Raw genomic sequence first — 20,839 nt, 5'->3', positions numbered from 1 at the left:
TGATAACGTAGCAAGACCATTTATAATGGCGTCCAACTTGGACTCCGAACTTTTAGTCATATTAATATGTTGATCTCTGGCCATTCTAAAAGAAGAAAAGAAATGACTCTTGAAGAAGGTAGTATTGGTTTAGAGGAGGGTACTCCGCAACCTCTAAAATGCCTTAAAACCTTTAAGAAGAGGGATAATCCATTCTCTCCAAGAAAGATAATACTCCAATATTATAATAGAAGAAATATCAGTTTAGAGGAAAGTAATCCACAATCTCTAAAATACCAGCACCTTCAAGTAGAGGGGTAATCCATACTCTAACAAAAAGGAACTATTTTTGATATGAAAGATGAGTGTAGTCTCGAAAAACTATCATAATTTAGAATATTGATTGGATATCTATACAAGAAGCTCAAGAAGAATCGATAAGAACTAGATTAGTCATATGAATATAAGAACAATACTAGAAAGGTGAGCTAGAGCTCCAAGAGGTATATTGTCGAGACTAAGGATCTGTTCTATTTCAACTCCGATATATACTACAAGCTAGGAAGCTTCTCAAGTAGCTTCCACAAACAAGGAAGCTTCTCAAGTAGCTTCCACAAACAAGAAAGCTTCTCAAATAGCTTCCACAAACAAGGAAGCTTCTCAAATAGCTTCCACAAACAAGGAAGCTTCTCAAGCAGCTTCAAGGTGCTAGAAAAATTCTCAAATAGTTTCTACAAACAACAAAGCTTCTCTAGTATCTTCTAAAATCTTCTACATATTCGTAGTGTATGTCCTTGACAATAAGCCATCCATAGATTGGAGATTACGAAGGATGATATTTCTTATAGAGTATTTCGAGAGTAAGCTTGTTAGAAGATCCTGAATCAAAAACCCTTATTTATTAGAGCAAGAGCGTTTGTAAGATCGTCTAAGAAAGGTATACCATTTGTCATTTATGCGACTCCAACTAATGGAGAGAAGATTTCGATAGCAAATATATTAGAGCAACATAAAGATTTTGAAGATGTGTTTCAATAGAAAAATGTCAACATGCTACTGGAGCATCAACCATACGATTGTACTATAGACTTGCAGGAAGGAGTACAACCACCTTTTGGCCCAATCTACAATTTGTCGCAAATGGAGTTAGTGAAGTTGCGAAAGAACATTGACAAGAATCTAACTAAGAACTTCATTCATCATTCAAAGTGACCAACTAGGGCACCAATCTTATTTGTGAAGAAAAAATATGGCTCGCTACAGATGTGCATGGATTATTGAGGTTTCAACAAGGTGACAAAGAAGAATCGTTATCCATTATCCTTGATATCAGGTCTTCTAGAATAACTTGGACATGCAAGGATCTCTATAAAGATTGATCTAAGGGAAGCTTATAACCTCGTGTGAATCAAGGAAAGAGATGAATGGAAGACAGCTTTCCGTACAAGATATGGTCATTTTGAATATAATGTCATGTCTTTTGGTCTTACTAATGCTCCGTCGATCTTTCAACACATGATGAATGACATCTTTTGGGAGCACCTTGACAATTTTATTGTCATATATCTAGACGATATTTTGATATTTTCCAAGAACGTAGAAGAGCATGAAAAATTTATTTGTCTGGTCCTTGAAAAACTTCGCGAGCAAGGATTTTACGCTAAGTTAGAAAAGTGCTTGTTTAATCAAATTGAGATGGAATTTTTGGGATTTATTACAACTATAGAAGGCTTGAAGATGGACCCTACGAAGGTGGAAGCAATTGTATCATGAGAAGTTTCAAAGACGATTAGAGATGTATAATGCTTTCTTGATTTTGCTAACTTCTATCGAATCTTCATCAAAAATTATTCTCAAGTTGCTGCTCCGCTCACTCGATTGACATGTAAAGACAAGCTTGAATGGGGACCTCTAGCAAAAAAAGCATTTCAAGATCTTAAGACGGCATTTACTATGGCTCCAAACTTGGTACATCCAGACTTTGCAAAGGCCTTCTATTTGAAGATGGATGCTTTAGATTTTGCTATGGGAGCTGTACTTTTGTAGATAGACACAAACAAGAAGCTTCATCGAGTTGCATTTTACTCTCAAAAGATTTCTGCTGCTGAGATCAACTATGAGATCTACGATAAAGAATTTCTTGCGATAGTGAATTCTTTCCAAGAGTGGCATCACTTTCTCGAAGGAGCTCTACATTTGGTGACCGTATATACAGATCACAAGAATTTGGAGTACTTCATGTTGGCTCAAGTTTTAAATCATCGTCAAGCTCGATAAAATATATTGTTATCTAGATTTGACTTTGTTATTATTTATCAGCTTGGGAAGCAACAAGGACTATCTGATGCATTATCAAGGAGACCGTATCTAGCACCAAAGGTTCGAGAAGCAGCATTTGATGAATAGTGTACAATATTGTTGAAGTCGGAATAATTCAGGCTTTGCCCTGCTATAGTGTCAATTGATGCTGACTTCTTCAACCAGATATGTACTGTGACTATTGGAGATTCTATAGCCCTCAATATCATGCAACATGTCAATAATGACAAGTTCAAGGTGAAAAGAGATCTTTTATACTTTAAGGAGTGGTTGAATATTTCAACGGGACTAGCACAACTCCAAATTCTCCAGTCTCGACATGACATTTTGGATTCAATAAGACATTGGAACTTATTTCTTGAGATTTTTGGTGGCCTCAAATATGGAAGGATGTCAAGGAATTTGTTCTCTCTTGTGACATTATCAAGGACAAGAATTCGATGAAAAAGTAATTCAGACAAGTGAGCCTTCACTCAAAGAAAGGTAACAAAATATAAATAAATACGTATGTATATTGAAAGAAAAATTGGAATGGCTATTGCCAAAAGACAAGAAAACCAGAGACCCTTGAAACTAGACTGGAAGCAAGAAAGGAGTTGATAAGAGTGAAGAAGGCTTCACTCTCGTTACCATATATATTATCTAACTAGGGGCTACGTGGCGACATTCTATAGGACCTTCAATATTTATTGACTTTGTAGGACACATGCTTTGATTTAGAAGGTAAGTTTTTCTACGTGTGGGCCAGATAGTTAGCTTGATCTTCAAGCTAACAACATGTGTGGCACATGGCTAACTTGTTGACCATGTTTTTAATCCAAAAAGTCAATAAAAGATACCTATGAAGTCAAAGTAGCATCTATGAAGCTTTTAGGAAGCTACCATATCAAATACTATAGAATTAACTTACTTTTACATATTTTTACTTACTTCCATCTATTTGTATATGTAATTACTAGCTTACATGAGTATGTCCGTGATATTACCTTCCTTTCTAGGGACGAGTTCCACGAGGAGCGGTCATCATATGTTGAAGAAATTTATGATGCGACAAATTGTATTCGCCACATACTCTGATCTTTGTTCTCTTCGAAGATGATTGATAGGGCCTCTCAACCATCGGTAGTGTCCCATACCAGGGTGGGAAGACCACCCAATTATTTGATCATTATTAAGGCATTTATAACTTCCTTCGAATAGAACATTTGGAACACCATCAGGAGTTTTTCTTACCTCTAGCAAAATCGCCAAACATCAGGAGTCCCTTTCCAAATCATGATACCAAACACGTTGTATCTTGCTATCTATTCGAGGAAGAACATGTCATTCTTGAAGATCTTCATCTCGATTACGTCGTCTTGAAGGTTGTGACAATCATAATGTCTCATTCGGCAGGTTAGTAAATGAAGGCTCTTGAGTCGAATCCAGTGGTTGTTGATTTTCCATCTCCTGAGCGTCACAACTACAAAGAAGCTACGAACAAGGATTGAAAGTAGAATGTTATCTTATTTAGATGTTGTTTCTTTTATAAAGAAGGTTTTCATCTTGATTTTGATGGATATTGTTGATGAAAAGCCTCTACCGCCTTTGCTGCATTTATAAGATTCTTCATTAGCTTCCATGTACATTCACTAATATCATATCCGTGCCAATGGACAAGATATTTCAATTTATTTCAGCACCGCGTTGAATCTAAGACTTCTTCTACTTCAAACTCTTCATTATTATCCACTTCTATAGGAGGAGGTGGAGCTTGTCATCTTCTTGGTATGTCGACTATCTTATATGGTTCAAGAAGAGACATTTGGAATACTAGATGGATTTTTATTGACTCTGGTAGATATAAACGATATGCAACTAGATTGATTTGTGTAAAAATAGAAAATGGTTCAAGCTTTCAATAGTCCAACTTATCACAAAGACAAGTAGTCTTGATATTGCGATGAAGTAGCCATACCTTATCACCCAAGAGAAATGGTGGTTGTTCCTTTTGATAGACATCCGCATTGATCTTTTGTTGTTCTTGAGCCTCTTTTAACTGCGCCTTCATTGTTGCATGTAGCTTTGTTAAATGAATCATCAAATCTTTCGCAGCAAGATTATCAACTTTTGAAAAGTCAAAAGTATCAAGTCATAGATGATAATCATAATTAGCAAAGAAAGGTGTTTGTTTTATAGAAAAATGTACCGTGTTATTATAAGCAAACTCTACCAATGGCAAAAGAGTTGTTCAATTATCTTGTTGGTAATTAATGGTACATCTAAAATATTGCTCCAAAACTTAATTAACACGCTCCATTTGTCCATCAGTTTAAGGATGGAATGTCGAAGATAGTTTTATATCCACTTTTAGAATCTTGAAAAGAGTCCGCCAAAATCTTGATACAAATTGAGTTCTCCTATCTGATATAATATCCTTGGATAATCCATGATAGCAATAGATATTATTAAGAAAGAGCTTAACTGTTTCTTCACCTCTGATAGATTTTGTACATGGTACAAAATGTGCCATCTTGGTAAAACAATCTACTATCACAAATATAGAGTCATAAGAACCTGAGATTGGAAGATCTGTGATGAAGTCCATAGAAACAGAAGACCATGGTTGTTCTGGAATGGATAATGGCTGAAGAAGTCTAAAAGGTCGATGACGAGGAGTTTTTGATCTTGAGCAAACATCACATGATTGTACAAAATCTTTGATTGCCTTCTACATTTGAGGCCACCAAAAATTCCTAGATATCAGCTCCAAAGTCTTATTGTATTCAAAATGTCTTGTTGCTGGAAAGTCGTGATGAGCTTGAAGAACACGTTGTCGTGTTGTAACACGAGTATACAGTGAAAATAAAAAGAAAGGGGAATTTTATTAATATTCAGTTACCTCGAATATTAGGAGCATCGACCAACTCCAGTACAAATACTGAGTGGTCAGGTTCAGTCACTCCGTTACAGTCAGCCGGAGCATACTGAAATGCTCCGTTCGATTCCAATAACGGGAGTCAGCAGGAAGAGAAGGACCAATTCACACGATGGGTTCGAGGAGCCAATTGGATCCAATTTCGATAATCCAATCCGGGTCCTCTTATCCAATATGAGACCTGAATTGGCCGGTCAACCCAATGCAGTCTAATTACGGGAAATCCAGGTCTTACTACGGGTCTTAGCCAATCTGATGCGAGGACCAATTTGACCCAATTACGGGAACATCCAGGTTACTATAGGCATTTTTTCCAATATAGGACCTGAATTGGTCGGGTGACTCAATGTGGTCCCGATTACGGGGTTCGATTCTGTTTCAGGCTGTCCTGTTCTCTGTGCCGTTTCAGGGAACGTTGTTTACGGTAAATGGATCTCTTAAAGGTAAAAACGGAGGAGAAAGCTTGACGGCGAGAGCCAATTTCGGATCCAAGCTTGAGGTGGGAGCCAATTCCGGGTCTAAGACGGAAGATTGAAGAAATTCAGAGGATAAGGTTAGGGGGAAATCGGGGGGGAGCTAGTTTTCAAAGCTTTTGCAAGGTTACCAGTTCGGTTTTTTTGGAGGTTTTTGAAGATCAAGGGAATTAGAGAGAGGAGCTTCATGCTTCGGGTTGGGGAAGGAAAGACATAGAATTTGGATTTTTCTTCTTCGTAGAGTTTTGGGAAGACTGAGGCAATCGCTGCTGAAGTCAGTGTTGTAATGGTGAATCGGGATTTTTAAATGAAGTGGGTTTGAATACTCTTGACTGTTTTGTAAAATCGAGTTACGTCTGTGATTGAAGGATTAAAGGGGTGTCTATAGGATTGAGTATGCGGAGTGAATGAAATTTATTGGGTTAATGTAACAGGACAGTCAGTGGATACAAGATCGTAAGTACAAAGGGGTATTGAAGATTAACAGTTTGGGTTGTTCGGGGTTCTCTGTAACGTCTAGAAACCTATCAGCTGGGGCAAAAAAAAAGACTTCGACAAGCAGTCGAAGAGCATCCATATAGATTTACGGTACATTGTTGCAGTCGTTTATATTCCAACAGTCAAAAACTGATAGACTGCTTGACTATCAACGAATCTCCATACTACCTTCTACAGCCAGACGCCCGGCGCGTTCTCGAGCAGGAAAGCACGTAATACGACATAAGTGGTGAACCCGACGTGAAAGCTTGAGGTGGAAGGTATTGGATTTCGGTTGATTTTATCTTTATTTTTATGGAAAACGAAAATAAAAATTTTGAAGGATTTTTGGGAGAAGTTTCTGGTGGGGAGTCTTCTAAAGGACAAGGTATGCACATGGATCCGTCTATTGCTAGTTTGTTTCAAGCCTTCTCATTGTCAATGCAGTAATAGCAAAGCAATGATCGAAAAGAAGCTTTGACAACCAAAGCATTGCAAGCAGTGGTCAATAAAATTGATCAATTTGATGGGAGGAATATTTCAAGGTATTTAAGATGTTATGTTCGTGAAATGGAATTAAATCGGGTTTCTAAGAAGAAAATGGTTGCACTATTTGGACTTGCCACGATATCGGAGATAAGGGACCACATTACATCGATTACGGATCATTGTGGGAATTCATGGGAGGATTATTCACATGCATTGAAAGACGAATATTTCTTGGAAGATGCTGATCGCCTTACTAAGAAGTTGTTTCTGGGATGGATTGAATGGCCCAATAAGAATTTGCAAGCAACAGAGCTACTAAGGGAATTTGAGAGGCAGTACTCTCAATTATCGAAGGTAGAAAAATTGACATTAGAGCCGAACAAAGTTGATCTATTTCTTCAAGCTGCTGATGGAGAATTGCAAGAGAAATTAGAACCCCTTCTTGAAGACAAAGAAGAAGATGAAGGATTGACAACGAAGTGGAAGAACGTTGAAGATGCGGTAGGGTTGCTTACAAAAAAAGAAATGAGGAAGGATAGGAGCAATATTCCGAAAACAGTACAAGCATCCAAAACTCCAGTATGTACAACACCACCGACAATGCCTATAGTTCAACCTTCGACATCCTTGTCAAAGAAAGCAGATATGGGTATGGAAGAAATTATACGAGGAATGCGAGAACTTCAAATCAAATTGGCAAGACTTGAAGAGAATACTTCTATAAACAATTCGAAGAATGTTTCAAAACAAGGATATGTACAAAGATGCATTTGGTGTGATGATGCTTCACACACTAGAAAAGATTGCAATGAATTTAATAATATGATACGGCAGGGAATTATTTGCTGGAAAGATGGGAAGATAGCATTGAAAGATAGGGAGGATCTTCTTCGAACCAATTTTGGCAAGGGAGGAATGAGAGCATTGGTTCAAGATTACTTAAAAGAGCATGAAACAGTAGTACGAGAAAGTGCAAGTTATGGTGCTAGAGTAGATGATGAAATTGGTGGAAGTACGGAAACTAGTTAGTTTTGGGCTTCTGCCATTTCTACAATGCAAGAAGGGAAATTACCTCGAGAAGCGTTATTGAGAATTGCAGCTACAATACGAGGAAGAACAGGTTGGGAGGATCCTATTGAGTCTCTTTCAGTTTATGCATATATTGCTAAGAGCCAACATGAAGCTTTGATGGAAGAAAAAAGACGAGGAAATTTTGATGATACTAGAGAAGGAAATTCTTTTAAGAGGCAAACTCGAGGAGACAAGGCTCGGGAGGCAGCTTCACAAGAATTGCCTGTAAAGGATACCTCAGCATCATTGGGAGAAAAAACAACGGAGACAAAAGATAAGGGCAAATCAATTGCTTATAAGCTACTTTCTGACATTGAAGCGGCAACAAATTTGAAAGGGGTGTTGGAAGAACGTATATTAAACGCTAAGGTGGAATTCACATTGAAAGAAGTCTTGGGAATTGCAAAGAAGGAGTTTCATGATGTTATCATTGACAGCATTAAGCGAAAGAGGCAATTAATGAGCGGAACTGGAATGAGTCATGCTATTGATGCAAGAATATGTAGAGATGAAAAAGAGGTTGATATTGGTTACAAGCAACCAACAAATGAAAAGAATGGGTATAATCAGCGAGTACGTTTCGAAGATTCTAGTGACAAGGAAATAGAAACTTTGAGCCATTATACTCGAAGGCATTGGGCAAGGGCAACTACTGAGGTATTGGTGAAGGTAGGAGATATAGAAGAACCAATAGTTGTTTTGGTGGACCATGGTTCTGAAATAAATCTCATGTCTAAAGAGCTTTATGAGAAGCAAAAATGGCCAATTGATATGGAACATGGATGGGCAATACGAGCAGCTAATAACACACGAGGCAAATTATATGGAGCTTGTCCAGATGTCAAAATTTGGATTGGGGATGTTGCGACGGAGCAACATTTCTTCGTTCAAGATACAACGTCTTATCCGTTGATTTTAGGACAACCTTATATCACGGCAACACGGATGGAAACAAAGGTACTTGATGATGGTTCTGCTTATGCAAGGGTACGGAGCGAAGATGGGAGGAAAGCTGTACAATTTCTAACAGTACCTCCTAACCATGAACGGAATCGAGATAGGTTGAGGGAGAAACCATTGCCAAAGATTGTTGAAGGATTTAAGGATTTTGGGGAGGTACCACTGTAAAGCGAGATTATGGAGGTACAAAAGAGGAGGTACTCTCGCGAGATGAAGGTACCTTTGATGTGAGTTTTATTGGTATATTGGAGAATGAAAATATTATTTATAAGAAAGTTGATGATTTTAAAAGAAAAGAAAGAAAAAGATTATATGATATTGAAGGATAGTTACGCAAGATAGGTACATTGCAAGATGATGAGAGGATTTTGGGTGTTTATGAAGAAAATGGACTGGAAGATTCATTGGAATTGATTACATCTATTGGGTTAGGGGATAATGATAAGATTGTTGAGATTCATTCGAGAGAGGTTTATACCATGCTTGAATCTTTTCAAGCACCAAAAGTCACAGTAGAGACGAGATATAAAACGGCAGATAAGAAGGTAAAGCCTCTTGCCGGACCATTACCAGAGGATTCTAAAGAACAAATGGGAGAAGCATCAAAAGAAGCAAGTTTAAGAGATCCAATGAGTATTGGACATCAGTTTACTGAAGAGACTTTTGAAGAATTGAAGATTGGTTCTGATGGTTCTTTATTGCCGGAGGAAATTACTTGCTTCAAAAAGATGTTGGCTAAACAAGGTAGATCGTTTGCCTTCGAATCTCATGAAATTGGATGTGTGGATCCAAATATTATAACACCTATGGTTATCTTCACTGTACCGCATGTACCTTGGAATCTAAGACCGATTCCAGTACCGAGGGTACATTTACCTAAATTGGTGGAACTATTGAAAGAAAAGATAAAGATGAAAATATTAGAACCTTCATTTGCGCCATATTCTAGTCAATGGTTTACGGCACCTAAGAAGAATGGGTCACTACGGTTTATTCAAGATATGCAGCCGGTGAATGCTGTAACTGTCAGGAATGCAGGAATTGGACCTATTGTGGATGAATTTGCTGAGGCGTTTGCTGGAAGGGCGATCTATTCAATGGGTGATTTGTATTCAGGTTATGATTAATTTCAACTTGTCGAAGGAAGTAGAGATATGACAACGATGAGAAGACCACTTGGATTGGTTAGAATGTGCACTCTTCCTCAAGGCGCGACCAACTCAGTTGCGCATATGATGAATGGGATGAATAAGATATTGAGAGATTTTATTCCGAAAAAGACTATGCCTTTTCTGGATGATGTTCCTATAAAAGGGTGCAGAGAAGGAGACAAGGATGAAACTTTAGATATGAGGGGGTGTCCCAGATATGTTGTTGATCATATACAAGATTGTGAAAAGATTTTAACTCGGCTTGGAGAAGTTCATCTTACATTATCGGGTATGAAGTCCGTATTTGGAGTGCGAGAGGTTGTAATTGTTGGACATTTATGCGGATCTTACGGAAGAAAACCAGATCCAACTAAAGTTGATGCAATTGGAAGGATGAAAGAGGATTGTGGTTCTTTAACAGAGGTTCGCAGGTTTTTGGGTGCATGTGTATTTTATCGAATCTGGATCCCTCATTTTGCTCACATAGCGGATCCATTATATGAACTGTTACGCAAGGGTTACCGATTTGAATGGAAAGAAAGGCATATTCAGGCAATGCAAAGATTGAAGAAATTATTGATGTCACCTCCAATATTGAGGAAGGTTGATTATAAGTGCAATAGACCAGTGATTCTTACTATAGACGCTAGTCCAATTGCCGTTGGATTGGCGGTGGGTCAAGATGATTCGAATGGGAGTAGATTTGCAGTTCGATTTGGGACTAAAGTTTTAAGTATTCGTCAGCGTGCATATTCGCAAGTCAAAAGAGAACTTTGGGGAGTTGGTTCGGCTATGAAAGCTGAAAAGGACTATTTCATTGGGGTAGTAGTAGTAATTGAAACAGATTGCTTGCCATTGCTTGGAATGATTATTAACTGTTCAACGCCAGATATTGCAATGTTGAGATGGATTGCTTATATTAAGTCACTAAATCCAGAATTTAAGCATATCACTGGAAAGGACAATTTAGTAGCAGACATGCTATCTCGAGCAAGATACGAGAGGGAGGACGAAATGGTTGAAGACATTGATGATGTCGGATTGAAATTCTATTCAATATCAAATCTCAACAGAGAAGACAACCTATTTCTTGAAGAATCTTATGAAGGAGAATTATTGGATATTGATCATTATTTGAATACCTTGTCTAAGCAGGGGAATTGGTCTACAGAAAAATTCAAACAAATAAGAAAAAAAGCATATGGATTTTTACTTCGAGATGGATTCTTATGGAAGAGACCGAAGAAAGGAATTGGGATGCCACAACGAGTGATAGGAAAAAGGGAAGAAAAACTAAAATTATTAAAGGAGTTTCATGATAGTTTATGGGCAGGGCATAGAGGAATCTGGGCTACTTTTGCTAAACTCAAGGAACGATATTGGTGGAAAAATATGTATCGAGATGTGCTCTCATTTGTAGAGTCATGTGAAATCTGTCAATCGTATTCTAATATCCGACATCGAGATGGTCTTCATCCTACGTATCCTCTGGCTATTCATTTTAAATGGGTTGTTGATTTGGTTATTATGCTGATTGGGTTATGGCAGATGAGATATTTGGTTTTAGCTCGTGAAGATTTATCAAATCTAGTAGAAGGAAGAGCATTGAGGACAAAATCTACAGAGGGGATTTGTAGGTTTTTGCTTGAAGATGTCATTTGCCGTTACGGGTGCGTAGGAAAAATCACTGCAGATCGTGGAGAATTAAATGCACAAGAAGCTCGTAAGTTCTTTGAAAAATGTGGAGTTAAACTATCACTGACTACTGCTTATAATCCGGAAGGGAATGCAAAAAGCGAACGTGGTCACCCGCCGATTGTGAAAGCATTGGTTAAAGCTTGTAATGGAAAGGTTAAAGAGTGGCCACGGCTTTTGTCATTTGCATTATGGGCTGATCGAACAACACATAGTTCGATGACAGGATATATGCCAGTAGAACTTATGACAGGTCAAAAACCAATTATGCCGATTGAAGAAAAGGTACTTACTTGGAGTATGCTACTATGGGAAGATGGATTGACAAGAGAAGAACTTCTGGCTATTAGGATTCGACAATTGGAGCAAAGAACGGAAGATGTCCAGATAGCATTGGAAAGGTTAAAAAGAGCAAGGTTACAAAACAAGGCGCGATTCGATAAGCAACATCGATTGAGACCAAAAGCAATCGAGGAAGGTGACCGGGTACTTGTTTATGACAATAGTCTGGATAATCAACATAGTACTTTGCGGAAATTTTCAAAACGTTGGTTTGAACCATATGTTATAACAACTGTTCATGATAATGCGACTTACTCATTATGGGAGTTAGATGGTACAAAATTGAAAATATCAATTGCAGGGAAGCGAGTAAAAATATTTAAACGAAGACACGCAGAGATGAATATGGAAGACCTTAATGAAGGTACAGAGATTCCGCAGCAAGAAGATGAAAGTGATATGGATAATGAAGGTGACAAAGACGAACTGGACAAGGATGTAGGGGATATATTCTGAATCAAACAGCAATTGGGTAAATTGGTGCATACCGGAAGATGCACAGGTTCAGAGGAGGGGGATGTCGTGTTGTAACACGAGTATACAGTGAAAATAAAAAAAAAGGGGAATTTTATTAATATTCAGTTACCTCGAATATTAGGAGCATCGACCAACTCCAGTACAAATACTGAGTGGTCAGGTTCAGTCACTCCGTTACAGTCAGCCGGGGCATACTGAAATGCTCCGTTCGATTCCAATAACGGGAGTCAGCAGGAAGAGAAGGACCAATTCACACGACGGGTTCGAGGAGCCAATTGGATCCAATTTCGATAATCCAATCCGGGTCCTCTTATCCAATATGAAACCTGAATTGGCCGGTCAACCCAATGCAGTCTAATTACGGGAAATCCAGGTCTTACTACGGGTCTTAGCCAATCTGATGCGAGGACCAATTTGACCCAATTACAGGAACATCCAGGTTACTACGGGCATTTTTTCCAATATAGGACCTGAATTGGTCGGGCGACTCAATGTGGTCCCGATTACGGGGTTCGATTCTGTTTCAGGCTGTCATGTTCTCTGTGCCGTTTCAGGGAACGTTGTTTATGGTAAATGGATCTCTTAAAGGTAAAAACGGAGGAGAAAGCTTGACGGCGAGAGCCAATTTCGGATCCAAGCTTGAGGTGGGAGCCAATTCCGGATCTAAGATGGAAGATTGAAGAAATTCAGAGGATAAGGTTAGGGGGGAATCGGGGGGGAGCTAGTTTTCAAAGCTTTTGCAAGGTTACCAGTTCGGTTTTTTTGGAGGTTTTTGAAGATCAAGGGAATTAGAGAGAGGAGCTTCATGCTTCGGGTCGGGGAAGGAAAGACATAGAATTTGGATTTTTCTTCTTCGTAGAGTTTTGGGAAGACTGAGGCAATCGCTGCTGAAGTCAGTGTTGTAATGGTGAATCGGGATTTTTAAATGAAGTGGGTTTGAATACTCTTGACTGTTTTGTAAAATCGAGTTACGTCTGTGATTGAAGGATTAAAGGGGTATCTATAGGATTGAGTATGCGGAGTGAATGAAATTTATTGGGTTAATCTAACAGGACAGTCAGTGGATACAAGATCATAAGTACAAAGGGGTATTGAAGATTAACAGTTTGGGTTGTTCGGGATTCTCTGTAACGTCTAGAGACCTATCGGCTGGGGCAAAAAAAAAGACTTCGACAAGCAGTCGAAGAGCATCCGTATAGATTTACGGTACATTGTTGCAGTCGTTTATATTCCAGCAGTCAAAAACTGATAGACTGCTTGACTATCAGCGAATCTCCATACTACCTTCTACAGCCAGACGCCCGACGCGTTCTCGAGCAGGAAAGCACGTAATACGACAACGTAAACGTGCTTCTCCTTCTGGAACATATAGGCATCTTTCAAAATAGAGTAGATTGTTTTTGAATTTAAATTTAGAGGGATCATGAGATTTAGAAGAATTATTCTTGATATCATGAACAAGAGGGTCTGAAGACATACTTAATTGAAGTTGCTTAAAAAAAGTTAAATCAATAGTCAATGTTGATTTTATTGCTCAAAGATGAAATTACTCCAGCTTCAAGAGAACCGTTCTTTATTACTCAAAAGTTACATCTCTTTTTTTTGGTACAAGATAAGAACGTCTAGACAAGGCATCGGACAAACCTTGTTGTTTTCCTAGCCGATAAGTGATGATGAAGTCGAATCTTGATAAAGACATGCTCTAACGAGCTTGACGATGATTTAATACGCGTATTGACATAAAATACTCAAGGTTCTTGTGATCCATATATACAATGATTGGACTGGAAGCGCCTTCTAGATAATGACGCCATTCTTGGAAAGAATCCACAATTGTAAGAAGTTCTTTGTCATGAATCTCATAATTGATTTCTACTACTGAGAATTTTCTTGAATGAAAGGCTACCAGATGAAGTTTGTCATATGTTCCCATTTGTGACAAAACTGCACCCAGAGCAAAGTCTAATGCATCTGTTTCCATAAAGAATGCGTTGAAAAAATCAACACGATACAAGATTGGTACAGAAACAAACGCTGTCTTCAAAGATTCAAAAGCAACTTCTGTTTCTTGATTCCATTGGAGTTTGTCTTTACAAGTCAAACGTGTAAGTGGAGTTGCAACTCAAGAGAAGTCTTCATAAAGATCTGATAGTAGTTGGCAAATCCCAAAAGCATTGGACATCTCTTACCATTTTTGGGATCTTCCAATCTATAATAGTTTGAACTTTCTTAGGATCCATCATAAGTCCATCATTTGAAATGATATAACCTAAGAAATCAACTTGAGTAGTGTGGAATACACACTTTTCTATCTTGGTATAGAGTCCTACATCTCTTAATTTTAGTAACACACGACGAACATAAAGTTCATATTCTTCTAGATTCTTAGAATAGATCAAGATGTCGTCTACATAATAGACCACAAAATCGTCCAAAAACTCTCAAAAAACATCATTCATTAGATGTTGAAAAGCTGTTGATACATTTGTAAGTCCAAAAGGTATGATGTTGTATTCAAAATGTCCATACCTAGTTCGAAACATAGTCTTCCATTCATCTCCTTCTTTGATGTATACTAGATTGTATGCTCCCTGGAGATCTATTTTTGTACAGATCTTAGCTTCATTCAGCTGATCAAGAAGTCCAGATATTAAAGGTAGTGGATACATGTTCTTAATGGTAATCTTGTTGAGTCCTCGATAATCAACACACATCCGCAATGATCCATCTTTTTTCTTCACAAATAGAATTGGAGCTCCTGTTGGAGATTTAGAATGGAGTATGAAATTCTTGGCTAGATTTTCTTCAATATACTCCTTGAATTCAATCAACTCATTTTGTGATAAACTATAGATTGGTCCGAATGGTGGTTGTGCTCCTTCTTGAAGATCAATTGAACAATCATAAGGACGATGTTTCGAGAGTGTATCTGCATTCTTTTTTTTGAATACATCTTAAAATTCTTGATATTGCCTTGGAATGCCACTTGAAGTCTTTCCACCAATAGAAACAGGTGTGGCATAAATAATATATGGTGATTCTTTCATAGCAGTATGCAAGAAAGCTTTTCCACCTATAAACACGGTTTTAATTGAACTGGACTTATGACTCTCTACTTGATTAATTATATTGTTAGTTATACTTTTAGAAAAAATAAGAGTTTGGAAAATCCAATCTATTTGAGGGTTATATTTTTCTAACCACGATAAACCTAAAATGACTAGATTAGAGGGAGATCTAATGATATTAAATACTACAAAGCTATTATGACCATTGATTATTACTTCTATAGGAAGGATTTCGTGGATAATATCTTCAGAAGATAATGGACGATCATCTATGACTTCTACATGAACAGGTTTAGTTTTCTTTACTAAAGTTATGCTATGTCTTTTGGTAAATTCTTCATCTAAGAAACACGCTGAGGCTCCTAAATCTAACAAGGCAGAGGCTTTGTAATATTTAGGTCCTAAAATAACATGTAATGTAAAATAAAGAGAGGGCTCTAAGGAGAGAATAGGACCTTTACTAGATGTTGTGTAAGGTTCCAACTGCACGGTCCCTATTGTAGCTAGACAAACTCGTTTTCCAACATATTATCTTCTTTCACAGCCATACTCTTTATTTTGTGATTGCGTCATTTCTTTGGATAATGTTGAGCAGTGTGCTTTGGTTCTCCATAATATAAACATAATCCTTCTTGACAACGACGAGTCTTTTCTTACTTAGTAAGAGATTTGAAATGTACTGCATGAATTTGCATATCCTCTACTTCCAAATGTATGTGTTGAAGAGATGTTGGTGTTGCCATTGAATCATAGTAACGTTGAGGTTCACTTATACGATTTTCAAATCGAAATTCAAAAAGGTGATTATCGCACTTCATAGCAAAGTCAAGTGCATGACTCAATGTTTGAGGATCAGATAAGTTGAGCATTAATTTTTTTACCTCATATTATAATTCGTAGAGAAATTGGCTAATAAGTGTAGCATCATCCCACTTGATATCAATTGCAAGTTGTCAAAATTGTGAAGCGTACAACATTAATGATCGATTGCCTTGTCGTAAAATATGAATCTTATTGGTTATAATACAAATTGTATCATGTTCTCCATACATGGATCGAAACTCTGCCAAAAAAGCCTCTAAATTATCCAATATTGGATCTCGTTGTTCAAGAAAAGATGAAAACCATGATAATGCTGAACCTGAAAGAAGCTTACCAATAAATCTAACTTGCGATCCTGGAGTTGGATAGCTTTGGAATTGAAGTTCAATCACAAGTTATACTTGATTGATAAATCCTCGAAACTTAGATCTGGTGCCATTAAACTTCTCGGGTAGGGCAATTCTTGGTTCTCTAATACTGAAAGGGCATTCCACCATAGGAGAAAAGATATGATTTGGTGCACATGTTGAAGCAGCTCCAACCATTTCTATATCTTCACTTCCTGCCAATCTTATTGCTCCTTGTGGTGGTAAATTGAGATGATGCATCACAAGCATTAACTTTTTCAATTTCTCTTGCATTTGTGCCATTGCACTCTTCATTTCAATAAGTTCTGCCATGATAATATTTAGAAAAGAGAAGATGTCTAATATCGCTCAAGACAAATAGAAGAGAGGACTTGAGAACAAAGAAAATACTAAGGACAATATCAGTTTAGAAGAGGGTAATCCGTAACTTCTAATATGCTTGTATCTTATCAAGAAAAAGGGGTAATCTACTCTTAATCAAGATTAGACAAAGCTCTGATATTGTAGGTATACTTTTGTCAATATGTCAAGGACAAGAACTCGATAAAAAAGCAATTCAGACAAGTGAGCCTTCACTCAAAGAAAGGTAACAAAATATAAATAAATATGTATGTATATTCAAAGAGAAATTGGAATGACTATTGTCAAAAGACAAGAAAACCAGAGACCCTTGAAACTAGACTGGAAGCAAGAAAGGAGTTGACAAGAGTGTAGAAGGCTTCATTCTTGTCTCTATATATACTATCTAACTAGGGACTACGTGGCAACGTTCTATAGGACCTCCAATATGTGTTGACTTTATAGGACATATGCTTTGACTTACAAGGCAAGTTTTTCTATGTGTGGACTACATAGTTAGCTTGATCTTCAAGCTAACAACATGTGTGGCACATGGCCAACTTGTTGACCACGTTTCTAATCCAAAAAGTCAATTAAAGATACCTATGAAGTCAAAGCTACATCTATGAAGCTTCTAAGAAGCTTTCATATTATTCAAGATCCAAGAATCCTCAACATTGTCTTTATGATCTTCTTTAGCCATTGCCTATTCCACGTTGCCCATGGTCTTCAGTTTCCATAGACTTCATTACGGACCTGTCGCCATCGAATTCATTTGACAACATCTTTGTTGTGGTAGATCGGCTTATAAAGATGGCACACTTTGTTCCTTGCAAGAAAACATTATCAAGCAAAGACTTAGTAAGGCTCTCCTTTGATAGTGTGTATCGATATTATGGTTTACCAAATGATATCATGTCAGATCGAGGAACCCAATTTGTATCAAAGTTTTAAAGATCTCTCTTTGAAATATTGAAGGTGGATATCAAGCTTTCTTCAGCTTTCCATTTTCAAACTGACGGCAAAATGGAACAGGTGAATCAAACTTTAGAATAGTATTTACGATGCAGCGTCAACTATCAACAAGATGATTGGACTGCATATCTATCGTTAGCCGAATTTACATATAACAACATCCTTCATGCGTCGACTCAACAATCACTATTATTTTCCAACTGTGGATATCATCCAAAGCTTGATTTGTTGAGTCCGTCAACCAATAATAATCCGGTAGCTGAAAGATTTGTGAAACAACTATTGGAGCTTCAAACTGTGTTGAAGCTTCAATTGCAAACTGCCCAAGAAGCTTACAAGGCATTCGTAGACAAATTTTGGAATCAGGCACCTACTTTCAAAATTAGAGATAAAGTATGGTTGCTTCGACAGAATATCAAAACCAAGCGGCCATGTGATAAGTTGGACTATCAGAGATTGGGACCATTTGTCATCCAGAAGCAAATCAATCCAATGGCATACCGTCTCAAGTTACCGGCTGCTATGAAGATATACCCAGTCTTTCATATTTCTTTGTTGGAGCCTTATCAAGAGTCATCTTTTCCTAGAAGAATGTAATGTCTACCACCTAGTATTGAAATTGAGAACCACGAGGAATACAAGGTAGAAAAGATACTAGATTCACGACATAAGTGGAGGAAATTGGAGTATCTAATGCATTGGAGCGGCTATGATATTAATGAGCGCACATGGGAACCAGCAAAAAATCTTATCAATGCATCGCAAAAGGTACAAGAGTTTCATCGATGCTATCCTCAAAAACCTAAGCCCTTTCGATGAAAGTTTTTCAGTGAAGTCACTTCTCCTTGAAGTCTCTTAATTCTCGGCCTTACAAAGAAGGGGAAGAAGGAACCTCTAAAAGACATAGTTAGAGACTATAAATCTCTAACCTAAGTCCATTCTTTTATGTTTAGTACTTGTTTTTTTGGTCTGATATGGATAGCCAAGACATAGATACTATACCAGTCATATCTTTTCAACTGGGTATGTCACAAAGACAACCCTGAGATGAAGAACCGCTTGTACCACGAAGACGACGGAAGATACTTAGTAACAAGTCGCTAGTAATTGTGTTTGAGGTAGAACCTGCCTATGGTGATCTTCCCGAATGAATATTTGTAGGGCATTTTTACAATAAAGACAGAGAAGTTCATGCTTGGTCGGAAATCAAAGGCGTAGGACACTATCATTGGTTACAAGGACCAATGAACTACTTATCACATAAACAACAATTGGAGTATATTGCAGACTATGCGATAAATTTTCAACTTCTTGCGTTGGTATTGACTCGCAATAAGAGTGCTTCTCGAAGACCTTGAAGCTAAATGGGGGGAGGGGGGGAGAGGGGGGTGACGTCAACGACATACAAAACAAGAAGCTCCAAGAGGTGTGTTGTCGAGACTGAGGATCCTCTCAATCTCGGCTCTTATATATACTAAAAGCTAAGAAGCTTCTTAAGTAGCTTCCACAAATTAGGAAGCTTCTCAAGCAGCTTCCACAAGCTAGGAAACTTTGTGAACTAAAATAAACCTCCATTAATTGGAAGTTTATTCTAATTTATAACAAATGAATTAACTTTGTGAATTATAGTAGTTATAGCTATTAATTAGATTCTAATTAATCATTCTTTATTCTTCTTAAATAATCCAAGCCATCAAACCAAAATACTACAATAATTCACATTTACAATGATAAATCACTCAACAATTTAATGCCATAAAATTTTCTCTCTTTTAGTTTATTTTTTTATTTTAATTTCATCCATTATCAAAAAATCATCCATGAGTAAAAATTCATCCACTCTTAACCTAGCTTCATCTATTTTTATCATTTATTTTAACCTTAAATTCATCCAACTTAAACCTAATTCACACACCACTTCCAAGGCACCCCCTGACAATTTTTAATTGTATATAAACAGTTTACCATATATTTTATTTCTTTTTAATTTATATTATTATTTTTTTATATTTTTTTCTTTACACAACGGCTAAGAAGGATCGAAAAAAACAACTCGCTGTACATAGTAGAAGGACACTCCCTCCCAATTCACAGCTCCATTCCTTCACCCTCCTCACTGATGATGCTGGATGTCTAGCAATGATTTTCCGTCTTGAACCGACCACGTTGGCTATGCCGGTGAAGATATGCACGACCACAGAGGATTACTCGCAAAAACTCTAACTTGGATTCACCTGACGCTCCCTTGCTTGATTGCTGGTCCTCCTCCAATTGAACTTGTCGGAATGGCAATTTTGCAACAGCCTCCCATGTGAACAGTAGCCTTCCCAATTGCTCAGCCTGTGAATGGACTTCCCTTCCAGTGCATGAAGGAGCTAATAACTGAAGGTAAGGCCAATTACCCAACAATGAGCATGCAGTCTAGCCTAGTACAATTAACCGTGCTCCTATTTGCTACTATAACGCATTCAAAACTCTCTACGGAAATCGGAACTTGATCTTGACGATGGCTACAGCCCCTAGTAAGTCACAATCGGATCCCCATGACATGAGAAGAACACCACTTAGTAGCTGGCAATTTGGAGATGTCGACAGGAATAAAAAGTCGATGTTGATGATGAACAGTTCTTGATCAGCAACTTGTCGTATCGTAAAATCGACGATAGTTGCTGCTATCAATGCGGTGGTTAAGAAGCCAAGGTTATAGACAACAATTCCACGGCGAGGGTTCGATGGAGAGCACGGGATGCCGATAAGGAAAATCCCTCGAGATTTTGATTTGCAGTGCGAGCAACTTCACGAGGAGAATTATGTTGGTCAGATGAGAACATAAATTCTAGCCTCAACGTAGCACCACCAATTGGAAGAGGAGAATCAAAGCTTGTTCACAACGATTGCGATCAGATTGTTGGCCCTT

This window comes from Physcomitrium patens, chromosome 8 (genome assembly GCF_059467195.1).
Source record: "Physcomitrium patens ecotype Gransden chromosome 8, ASM5946719v1, whole genome shotgun sequence".
Taxonomy (NCBI): domain Eukaryota; kingdom Viridiplantae; phylum Streptophyta; class Bryopsida; order Funariales; family Funariaceae; genus Physcomitrium; species Physcomitrium patens.
This window is presented reverse-complemented; position numbering follows the sequence as displayed.